This window comes from Acomys russatus, chromosome 15 (genome assembly GCF_903995435.1).
Source record: "Acomys russatus chromosome 15, mAcoRus1.1, whole genome shotgun sequence".
Taxonomy (NCBI): Eukaryota; Metazoa; Chordata; class Mammalia; order Rodentia; family Muridae; genus Acomys; species Acomys russatus.
Window position 1 is genome coordinate 29,476,843 of NC_067151.1, and position 10,562 is coordinate 29,487,404.

General features: G+C 47.6%; 1 pseudogene; it reads left to right on the forward strand.

Moving 5' to 3' along the window:
• The first annotated feature begins 823 nt into the window (after window positions 1–823).
• On the forward strand, window positions 824–2,712 carry LOC127199217 (RNA-binding protein EWS-like; annotated as a pseudogene).
• The last annotated feature ends 7,850 nt before the right edge of the window (window positions 2,713–10,562 follow it).

The window sequence follows — 10,562 nt, forward strand, 5'->3', positions numbered from 1 at the left end:
TTTCCCCTTATTCCCCTCCCCTATGACTGTTCCTGAGGGGGATTACCTCCCCCTGTCTATGTTCATAGGGTATCAAGTCTCTTCTTGGTAACCTGCTATCCTTCCTCTGAGTGCCACCAGGTCTCCCCCTCCAGGGATATATGATCTTGCCCAAATTTTCAGTCATACCCTGTTGGAAAGATATAGGAGACCTTCTTTTTCTTTTAAAAAACAAGCACTGGAGGTCTGGGAGGACACACACTGGAGGGCTGAGAGGACAGACACAGGAGGGCTGGGAGGACAGACACAGGAGGGCTGGGAGGACAGACATAGGAGGTCTGGGAGGACACACACTGGAGGTCTGGGGGACACATACTGGAGGTCTGGGAGGACACACACTGGAGGGCTGAGAGGACAGACACAGGAGGGCTGAGAGGACACACACAGGAGGGCTGAGAGGACAGACACAGGAGGGCTGGGAGGACAGACACAGGAGGGCTGGGAGGACAGACACTGGAGGGCTGGGAGGACATGTACTGCAGTTAACTTTTTTAATTTTTAAAATAATATATTTATTTTTATTGTATTGCATTGGTGTTATACTTGCTTGTATGTCTGTTTGAGGGTGTCAGATCTTGGAGTAACAGACAGTTATTAGCTGCCATGTGGGTGCTGGGAATTGAACCCTGGTCCTTTGGAAAAGCCAGGCATCAGTGCTCTTAACCACTGAGCCATTTCTCCAGCCCCACACTGCAATTAATACATATGGTTACATGTGAGCTAAGAAAGGTTTCCTCGGTGAGAGGGAGAAGGACGTTGAGAAAATGAGGAAGAAGGAGAGAAAATGGCGTCCATGGCTTACAGTACCTACAGCCAAGCTGCAGCCCAAGCTACAGTGCTTACACTGCCCAGCCCAGGATATGCACAGACTACCCAGGCATATGGACAATAAAGCTATGGAACCTATTGACAGCCTACTGACGTCAGCTATACTCAGGCTCAGACCACTGTCACCTATGGACAGGCTGCATATGAAACTTCTTACAGACAGCCTCCCAACGGTTATACCACTCCAACTGGCCCCAGGCATACAGCCAGCTTGCCCAAGGATATGGCACTGGTGCTTATGACACCACCACTGCTACAGTTACCACGACCCAGGCCTCTTATGCAGCTCAGTCTGCCTATGGCATCCAGCCTGCCTACTCGGCTTACGGCCAGCAGCCAGCAGCCACCGCACCTACAAGACCATGGGATGGTAACAAGCCCACCAAGACTAGTCAACCTCAATCTAGCACAGGTGGTTATAAACAACCCAGCCTAGGATATGGACAGAGTAACTACAGTTATCCCCAGGCACCTGGGAGCTACCTCATGCAGCCAGTCACCTCACCTTCATCCTATCCTCCTATGAGCTACTCCACAGCTGACTAGTTAGGATCAGAGCAGTTTCTCTCAGTAGAACACCTATAGACAGCAGAGTAGCTATGGTCAACAAAGCAGCTATGGGCATCAGCGTCTCATTAGTTACCCCCCTCAGACTGGATCTGATAGCCAGGCTCTAACAGAGCGGCAGTCACGGGCAGTGGAGTTCATTCCGACAGGACCACCCCAGTAGCACGGGCGTTCATGGACAGGAGTCTGGAGGGTTTTCTGGACCAGGAGAGAACCGGACCATGAGTGGCCCTGATAACTGGGTGCGGGGGCGCTGGTGGAGATTTTGATCGAGGAGGCATGAGCAGAGGTGGGCGGGGAGGAGGATGCTGTGGAGAGCAAGGTGGCTTCAATAAGCCTGGTAGGCCCAGGGATGAAGGATTAGATTTTGATCTAAGCCTTCCTATAGGTCCCAATGAAGACTCTGACAACAGTGCAATTTATGTGCAAGGATTAAATGACAATGTGACCCTGGATGACCTGACAGGCATTTTTAAGCAGTGCGGGGATATCAAGATGAACAAGGAAACTGGGCAACCCATGGTCCATATCTACCTGGATAAGGAGACAGGAAAGCCTAAAGGTGATGCCACAGTGTCGTATGAAGATCCGCCAACTGCCAAGGCTGCCATGGAATGGTTTGATGGGAAAGACTTTCAAAGAAGTAAACTTAAAGCTTCTCCTGCCCGAAAGAAGCCTCCAATGAACAGCATGTGGGGTGGCACACCACCTCATGTGGGCAGAAGGATGCCACCACCACTCCGTGGAGGTACTGGTGGCCCAGGAGGTCCTGGAGGACTCATGGGTCACACGGAGAGGCTGTGGAGGAGACATAGGAGGCTTCCTCCTAAGAGGGCTCCGGGGTTCAAGAGGGAACCCCTCTGGGAGAGGAAATGTCCAACACCGAGCTGGAGACTGGCAGTGTCCCAATCCAGGCTGTGGAAACCAGAACTTTGTCTGGAGAACAGAATGCAACCAGTGCATGGCCCCTAAGCCCGGGGGCTTCCTTCTGCTCCCTTTCCATCTCTGTGTGGTGACTGAGGCCAAGGCAGCCCAGGTGGCATGCGAGGAGGAAGAGGTGGACTTAGGGACCGTAGCGGTCCTGGAAGAATGTTCAGAGGTGGCAGAGATGGCCGTGGCATGGACAGAGGTGGCTTTGGTGGAGGAAGATAAGGTGGTCCTGGAGGGCCTCCTGGGCCTTTGATGGAACAAATGAGAGGAAGATGAGGCAGACGTGGAGGACCTGGGAAAATGGAGAAAGGCGAGCCCCACCAAGAGCACAGAGATCGGCCCTACTAGAGACTTGCAGAGCTGCATTGACAAGCAGATTTATTTTTTAAACCAGAAAATGTTTTAAATTTATAATTCTGTACTTATAATGTTGGCCACAACATTATGAATATTCCTTGCCTGTATTTTAGTATTTTCACCATTTGTGAAGAAACGTTAAAACAAGTTAAATAGTAAACAAAACAAAACAAAATAAAAAGAGAAAGGTTTCCTTTGCTAATGAGCCTTTGGCCATGATGAACCAAGCATTGGTCCTGGGCCTCCAGCAGTGAGAAAGGCCTCGTTCTCTCTCTATAATTCCCACCTGGAACTGCACTGAAATTAGCAGATGGCTCATGCTGAGCATGTAGGAACTAGACTTTGCCATTATGAACTGCCTAGATTGAAGGTGCCCAGGGACAGGAATCTATAGCAAATTTTGTCGTTGGTCTGACCATCTGACTCATTTTGTCCCAACAGACCCGCTGCTCACACCACCCTCACTTCATCTGAAGGCTGCCTTTCTGAGTGCCCCTTGGCTTTCAGTAGAAATGGGTACCAGTCTCAGCCATGAGCTGGTGAGATGTGTCAGTTGCGTCACACACCCTGTGAGTGGCACTGGCAGCATCTTTTCTGTTCTCTGGTGTCCTGACCAACTGGCATTCTTACAGCTGCTGTGGCTGCTTCTGGTCTGCACTGAGGAGCCCAGGGAAGCCTGCCACTCTCCTGTCAACTCTTACAGATACCCAGAGACAGAAAGGAGCGGGTGTAGGTCAGGAGAGAAGCTGGAGGCACCTTGGCGGTCCCCTAGTGATTCTGATAGCTCAGGTGTGGGGGTGCATGTCTGCAATTCCAGCACCCAGGATGCTGAAGCAGGAAAGTAGAGATTTAGAAGCTAGCCTGGGCAAGATATTGAGATGCTGTGTTAAAAGAAATGAACGAATTCCTATGGAGGTGTACCTTACCAAGTGTGTTACATACATACCTGGTAGCAAGTCTTGTCCCCTTGGGCCCTCTAGGGCAGGCAGGAGTAGAAGTCCCACTGTACAAAGGAGAAAGAGTCTTGAGATGATTGTGTAAACTTCCCAAGACCCCAAGGCATCTAGGTGATTCAGCCAGGATCCGCCTGTGCACATTTGTATGGGGGTGAGAAGGATCTTAGTAGCCGTTGGCCACTCTGACCGTGAAAGCCAAGGACACCATCTACTCAGACACAGCCTAAGGTGCCTTTGTCACTGGGTTCTTTTTTCTTGCCACCAGGGCACTGGAGTGCATTGTCCAGGATTTCCAGCTCCTTGCAGTATCCTCTGGTCTGCTTTGGAGGAAGTCCTGTGGAACAAACGCATTGAAAGCCTAAGCGCCCTTCATATGCCTAGGCTTCACCAAGAATCACACTGTATTACACCTCCCCTGCTCAGCTCAGATGAAGCTGGTAGATTTGCACGGGGTGGGGTGGGGGTGCTCAGGATAGAGGGTGGCCTCTTCATGGAAGTGACCGTACACAAGATGGCAGATCAGGGTTCCTGTAGCTTGCCTGAGGGTGAGGGGGTGGGGTAGAGTAGGTGAAGTCAGAATTCACAATCACCGGCCCAACCCCTCTCCTCCCTAACTCAGGAATGTTGACTAGAGCAAGAAGTGACCCCATAACAAAGCACAAAGAGGCCCCCAAATTAAAATCCAGCACTGGCAATGAGCAATGTATGCTGAGACATGGGAGAGCCAGGGCAGAGGGGGGGGAGGGGGCTTACTGACACTGGTCCTGTTTTTATATTATTGTTATTATAGTCATCATAATTTATTACACTATTGTGATTTTAAACAAATATTGTATTAAAATACTACTCCCCTTGATTACTGAGTTTCTGGCACCCTTTGCTTTTACACTCATGGCAAGCACGTGACTTTATGTTCTCTTGCCCCTGCAGACAGATCATCCTTCACCCAGAGCTGTGCTCTGAACATGGTGGAAGCATCAGCCTTCCTACCTTAAAACATTAAAACAAATTTTAAACTTATTTTAGCCAGGTATGGTGGCTCACACCTCTAATCCTAGCACTCAGGAGGCAGAGGCAGCAGGATCTTTGTGAGTTGGAGGCCAGTCTGATTTATACAAGGAGTTCCAGGACAGTCAGTGCTACACAGTCTCAACAATAAATTAATACATACAAATATTTATTTTATGCACATAAATGTTTGGCCTGCATGTATGTGCATCACTTGTGTGCCAGGTGCCAATGGAGGCCAGAAGAAGACATTAGATCCTTTTAAACTGGGGTTATAAATGACTGTGGAGCACTATTTGGGTGCTAGCAGCCAAACGCAGGTCCCTGGCAACATGCGCTCTTAGGAGCTGAGCCATCTTTCCAGACCCCTTATCACTGTTTGAGAACTGCGCTCTTTTCTTCTGTCTCAAGGCTTTATGTCTTTGCTTGACATTTTATTTTTGTCCACTGTGATGTAAACCCCAGAGATTTGAACTGGTGAGGAACGTAGCAGGCAGACATGCTTAGGGGTGTTCGTTTGATGGGCAACAGCAGTTTGAGGCTTCTGGAAATGGAAACAAAGCCAGTGGGCACTGTGCTGATGTACAGGCATCGTGCTAAGTCCTTCTTAGAAGAAAGCGTGAGAGAAGGAGGCAGAGATCTTGGATGTAAGCATAGGTCTCTTTGAGTGTCTATGAAAGTTCCTTGCTGCTTGTAGGAGGCTCTGGGTCAGGAAGACAGATACAAAACAAATAAACACACAAACTAACCAAATTCAAACAAAACAAAATGAGAAGATGGGGCGGGACAGTTACCTTGGATCCTTTGCCTTTTTCTACCATCTCAGACCATCCACTCATCCACAGGGCACAACACACACCCACTGACTAGACAGTAGTCAGCGTTAAATAAAGACAACGCAGGCAGGTCTGTCAGCACACCAGGCTGAACTCAGTTCAGGACTTCTGTTTAAGTGGGATTTTAATCCGAGGAGCGATGGCCATCCTTGGCAATATTAAACAAGGCTGTGTTTAGTTATGACGCATGTTCATTCACCAGTTCCCAAATGGGAGGACCAGCTTGGCAAATTGTTCTAAAAGTCATGCGGGGACAAGGGCATGGTTAAATAGGAAGTACAAGCCAGGACACCCTTGGTTGACATCTTGGTTTCAAACTGTAGTTTGCTTCCTGGGCCCGTTGATTCTGGCTCTGCTGATAACAGTGGTACAAAGAGTAAATGAAGTGAGGTCTGCAGTGCCTCGCATGACGCCTGGTAGATGGAAGAGCCACTGCGGTGTATGCATGGTCTTTTGTTTTTGTTTTGTTGGTCTGTTTCCCAGTTTTCCTTTGGAACAGAGAGAAGGATGAGAGATGGCCTCTAGTAAACTCGGCTAATCAGTCACAGATGACCCTTGTCATTGCTGCCTGATTGCGAAAGCACAGACTTCAACATGACACATGATAAGGAAATGCTGTCTAAAACCACGATTTCTTCAGAGAGTGCAGAGAGCTTCAGAGGTGCTCTTAACAACAGCACAGGGACCCCAGAAAGGGACCGTCACGTTTCTGTTCAAAGGAGGAAAGAAATTTGGAAAAAAGCAACTATCTGCCTAGCTTTATGCTCGCTTCTCCTCCGTGCCCTGACCTGTGACCCACACAGCAAGCCTGGCTTGGGGTCCCAGAGTAACAGCTTCACAGAGCCTCGTATTTAGTTATTTAGTATTTAGTAAGGAAGCAGAGTTTTCCAGGGCAGGCTTTTAAAATGCATTCCTGAAGTGGTGACTTCGTGGTTGCTAGAATTAACATACTTTTGGTAGAGCCACGAGCTTCATCCCGGAGCGCGCAGTGGCAGGTTGAAACATGACTCAGCAGTGTTGATGATTTGTCACTAATCCAAGGATCACACCCCCAGTGTTTTCCTTGCTCCTTTTCCCACCTTCCTTCTCTTTATTGTCTGTTATGGCATGTTTTGCCCATTCTAATTCTTACAAATCCAAGTGACCTGGCGTTTGGCTGGCAATCTGTGTGGAGATGAGGTTTTGCCCACTCTGAAGCACTGTTCTGCTTTAGAGCAATTGCCTTGCTCTCAGTGAGTCCGTATTGTGTGAAACAGCAGCTCTCCAGAGGTGCCTTGCCCCTGCCAACTCCATTTTACAAAGGGACATTTGGCTCCATGTTGAATACAAACACAGGAGCAAATGACTCCATCTTGTTTATAAAGAAAAGACCACTGGGCACAGACTGGCAACTTATGGCTACAAGGAAGAAGTTATCACTCGTAAATTTACAAGAGGACAGCGGTCCTGCCTCCTGCCATCCTCAGAGACCCCAGGCCAGGCTTGCTGTGTGGGTCACAGGTCAGGGCATGGAGGAGAAGTGAGCATAAAGTCAGGCAGATAGTTACTCTTTTCCAGATTTCTTTCCTTCTTTGAACAGGAACGTGACTGTCCGTTTCTGGGGTCCCTGTGCTGTCTTTAAGAGCGCCTCTGGAACTCTCTGCACTCTCTGAGGAAATTGTGTTCATCCAGCAGTTCAGTTTTCCATCTGCATGTTGAGTGTTGTCTGGAATAAAGGCCAACATCCCAGGGAAGAGTGAGTTGTGTTGAAGCATGTTCACATATACGTGGGTACATGTATGTGCGTGCGGGTGTGGAGGCCAGAGATTGACCTTTCCTTCCTAATTCGAGATTTACTTCTTCATCCTGAGTCCATCCCTCTCCAGATCTTCAGAACTCCAACTAGGGCCTGTTCACCTAACACTCGCATTTAGAGAGTTGCTCTAATGGCAGGCACGTGTGGCCATAGCTAGCCTTCTTATCCTTTGATCAAATAATAAGACAGCTTGAAGGGGGAAATACTATCCACACGAATTCATTTACTGCAAGGTACAGAAGAGCAGACTAAGCGATAATTAGTGAAAATAATATATGCAAATAACTTAAAAGAAATAATTACTAGGAATACAGTGAATCCAGATGGAAAGGAACTGTCCAAGTGGTACAGACCAGCAGGTGTCATCCATAAATTTACCAAAGGAGATTGGGAAATCATGGGGCTATGGACATATTTAAATTTCTTGAACAACACCCAAAAGGACCCTGCTTTTCAACAATGTCAGGAAGGACCTACTTTAGGCATCCTGGATGGTTTAAGCACTATGAAGCGAAGGGCATATTCAACAGGGGCTCTAAATACTGCTCGACTTCAGCTGCCAACAGAGCCAAGGAAGCCACGTGGAGTCCTGTCTGGCCCTGAGATCTGAGTGCTGAGCTGAGCTGCCCAATTCCAGAGTCTAGGCTGAGCTGGAGTCAGGGCCCACCTGAAGGAGCATGTGCCAGTGGTTCAAGGGTTGTGGGGGGTTATGCGAGTAAGCCTCAGGGAATGGGCTTCCACAGAATAAAGCCCTTGGCCACCGTTCTGGGGTGTGGTGGGGGCGGGGGAATGGGGAGAAGGACAAGTGCTGGCAGGACACAGTCTCCTTGGGGAAGGGAGTGAGGAATCTGAGGCATAAGTGGGGAGTGTTGCCAAGTCAGGAGCCCGGAAGTGTGACTTGAAGGGAGAGGGACAGAGAGAGGCAAGGGAGCCTCCAGCTCTGGCCACCAGCATCAACTGAGACTTTTGTTCTTGCACTGTCAGCCACCATAAAAGAGCATGATGGGAAACAGGTAAGACACAGGAAGCTCAAGAAACCAACAGAATCCAGTTAGAGTCCCAAAACGGAGGTAATGAGTTGAAGAGTCACTCAATAGCAGACGGAGCAGAGTCACAGGGTGCTTGCCTAACATCTGTGAAGTTCTAGGTTTGACCCCCAGCCACGAGGATGGGGGAAAAAAAAATCAAGAATCACTTATATAGACCTATTTGGAGTGTTTTCTCATTGTCTTATCCTTCCCTTATTCCCAATATATAATGAAAGCATACACATGGATAGATAAGTATAGACAATGACAATGATATTTGTGTTATTTTTCTGACTATAAAAAGTGCTTGATTTAGAGCATTTGAAATATATAAATAAAATCACAGGGGAAAATGTTACAACGTCACAGGAAAAATGTCTACAGATTTATAGCAGCTATAACATTACCATATTTAGATTTCTAGAATTATCCTTAGGGGTGTGTGTGTGTGTGTGTGTGTGTGTATGTGTGTGTGTGTTGTGTACCTGTGGGTGTATACAGTTGTATAATGTTTATGTACAGTGGATACTTGTGGCTTATGTTTGAATGTTGCTGGCAAGCTTCCATACCATCATTTCAAACAGCTGCCTGTAACATCTCTGAGTAGACCTACCACCATTTTGTGTTGTTGCATACATGTTTGTGTGTGTGTGTACACATGTGATCATGCTAGTGGACAGTTTCAGCAGTCATTCTAAAGAACACCTCATAGTTTCTTTAAGACAGAGCCTCTCATTGACTTAGACCTCACCCACTAGGTTAGACTGGCCAGTGTCAGAATCCGGGCCCCCCCCCCCCCCCCCCGCCCCATGTCTCCAAATCTTTTGCCTGGCTGATGAGGATCAAACTCCTGCTTGTCTGACAAGCACCCACTCACCAAGCGATCAGCTCAGCTCTGGCATCGCAAAGTTTTGAGTGAATTCCCTGCTGCCAGGCGGATTGATTCCACTTCCTCACTGCTATAAACGGAACTGTTTTGCACTACCTCATAGAAAACTTTTCCACCACCTGTTTTCAAAGACGTGCAAAGTTACAATTTGGGCTCTTCTGAAGTCAAAGAAATCTGGGAAGGAATTTTGATTTGCACCTGGACTTTCAATTGCTTAACGGGGGCCAAAGGTCAGAGCTTGGAGCCAGCTGAGTGCTGTGGCTCCTTCCAAAGTTAACCTGGCTTTAATGTCAATTAATAGAAACTATGTCCAGGCCACATTTGGAGAGCTGTGTGAAGGTACAAGGGGAGCAGCCAACAGAGGTTTCGTTGTTTAGGATGATGTAGGCTCCTCAGAAGGCTCCCCAAGGCTGTTCTGTGTCTATAAAATGAAATACTTTTCCCACATCACCTAGGCCAAAACATTGAAGAAGGCAGGGCAGCAACCAATTGGTTTCAAACACAATGAATTCTTTAAAGGAAATTAGAGGTTCCCTGCTTAGGGACCGAGGCTGCATTTTGCCCATCATGTTTGGTGCTTGGCTTTCGTCTTAGAGATCACTTCTTGGTGACACGTGACAGCCAGAGCCTCATCCATCACATCTTTATTTCAACTAGGGCTGATCTGCATTTACCATACATGTTTGGTCTTACGATCCATGTTTAAATATCAGCATATTTATGAAGGGGTGGGCAAATAGCACTGCTTTTTTTTTGGTTTTTAAAAAATTTTATTAATTTATTTATGTTACATCTCAATGGTAGCACTGCTTTCTGACATCCCTGGTTAGCAGCTGACCTCCAACACTTGGAGATTGAACACCATTCCCAGCAGGGTCATCACTCAGCTATGGACGATGTTAAACATATTTAAAACCATCCCCAATTTCAGGCAGGAGGATGGAGGAGACAAGCAGTTGACCCAATCTTTACAGAGAGTCTTTCTCAGATGCACATTCCCCTTAGCTCCTATTTACAGCACACAGGCTGCCGCTTCCTGCAGTGCAGGCTGGGTAATGTAGTTCTGTAGCTATCTAGCTTTATTTGCCTCCCAGTCCCATAATCATAATGCATATGATGATTAAACAGTGAAGCAGAGGTGTTGAATAAGAAAAGAGCAGCTCATAAGGTGGTTAGCAACGTTTGTTGTGGCTGCAGAGGAGGAGGACGTGTTTTATACCTCAGCATGAATAGCATTCTAAATCAAGACATTTGGAGATGGTTTCCCATTATAGTTTTTCCTTCTCTTTCTTTCTCTCCCGCTTTGGTTTGGGACTGTGTGTGGGGGTG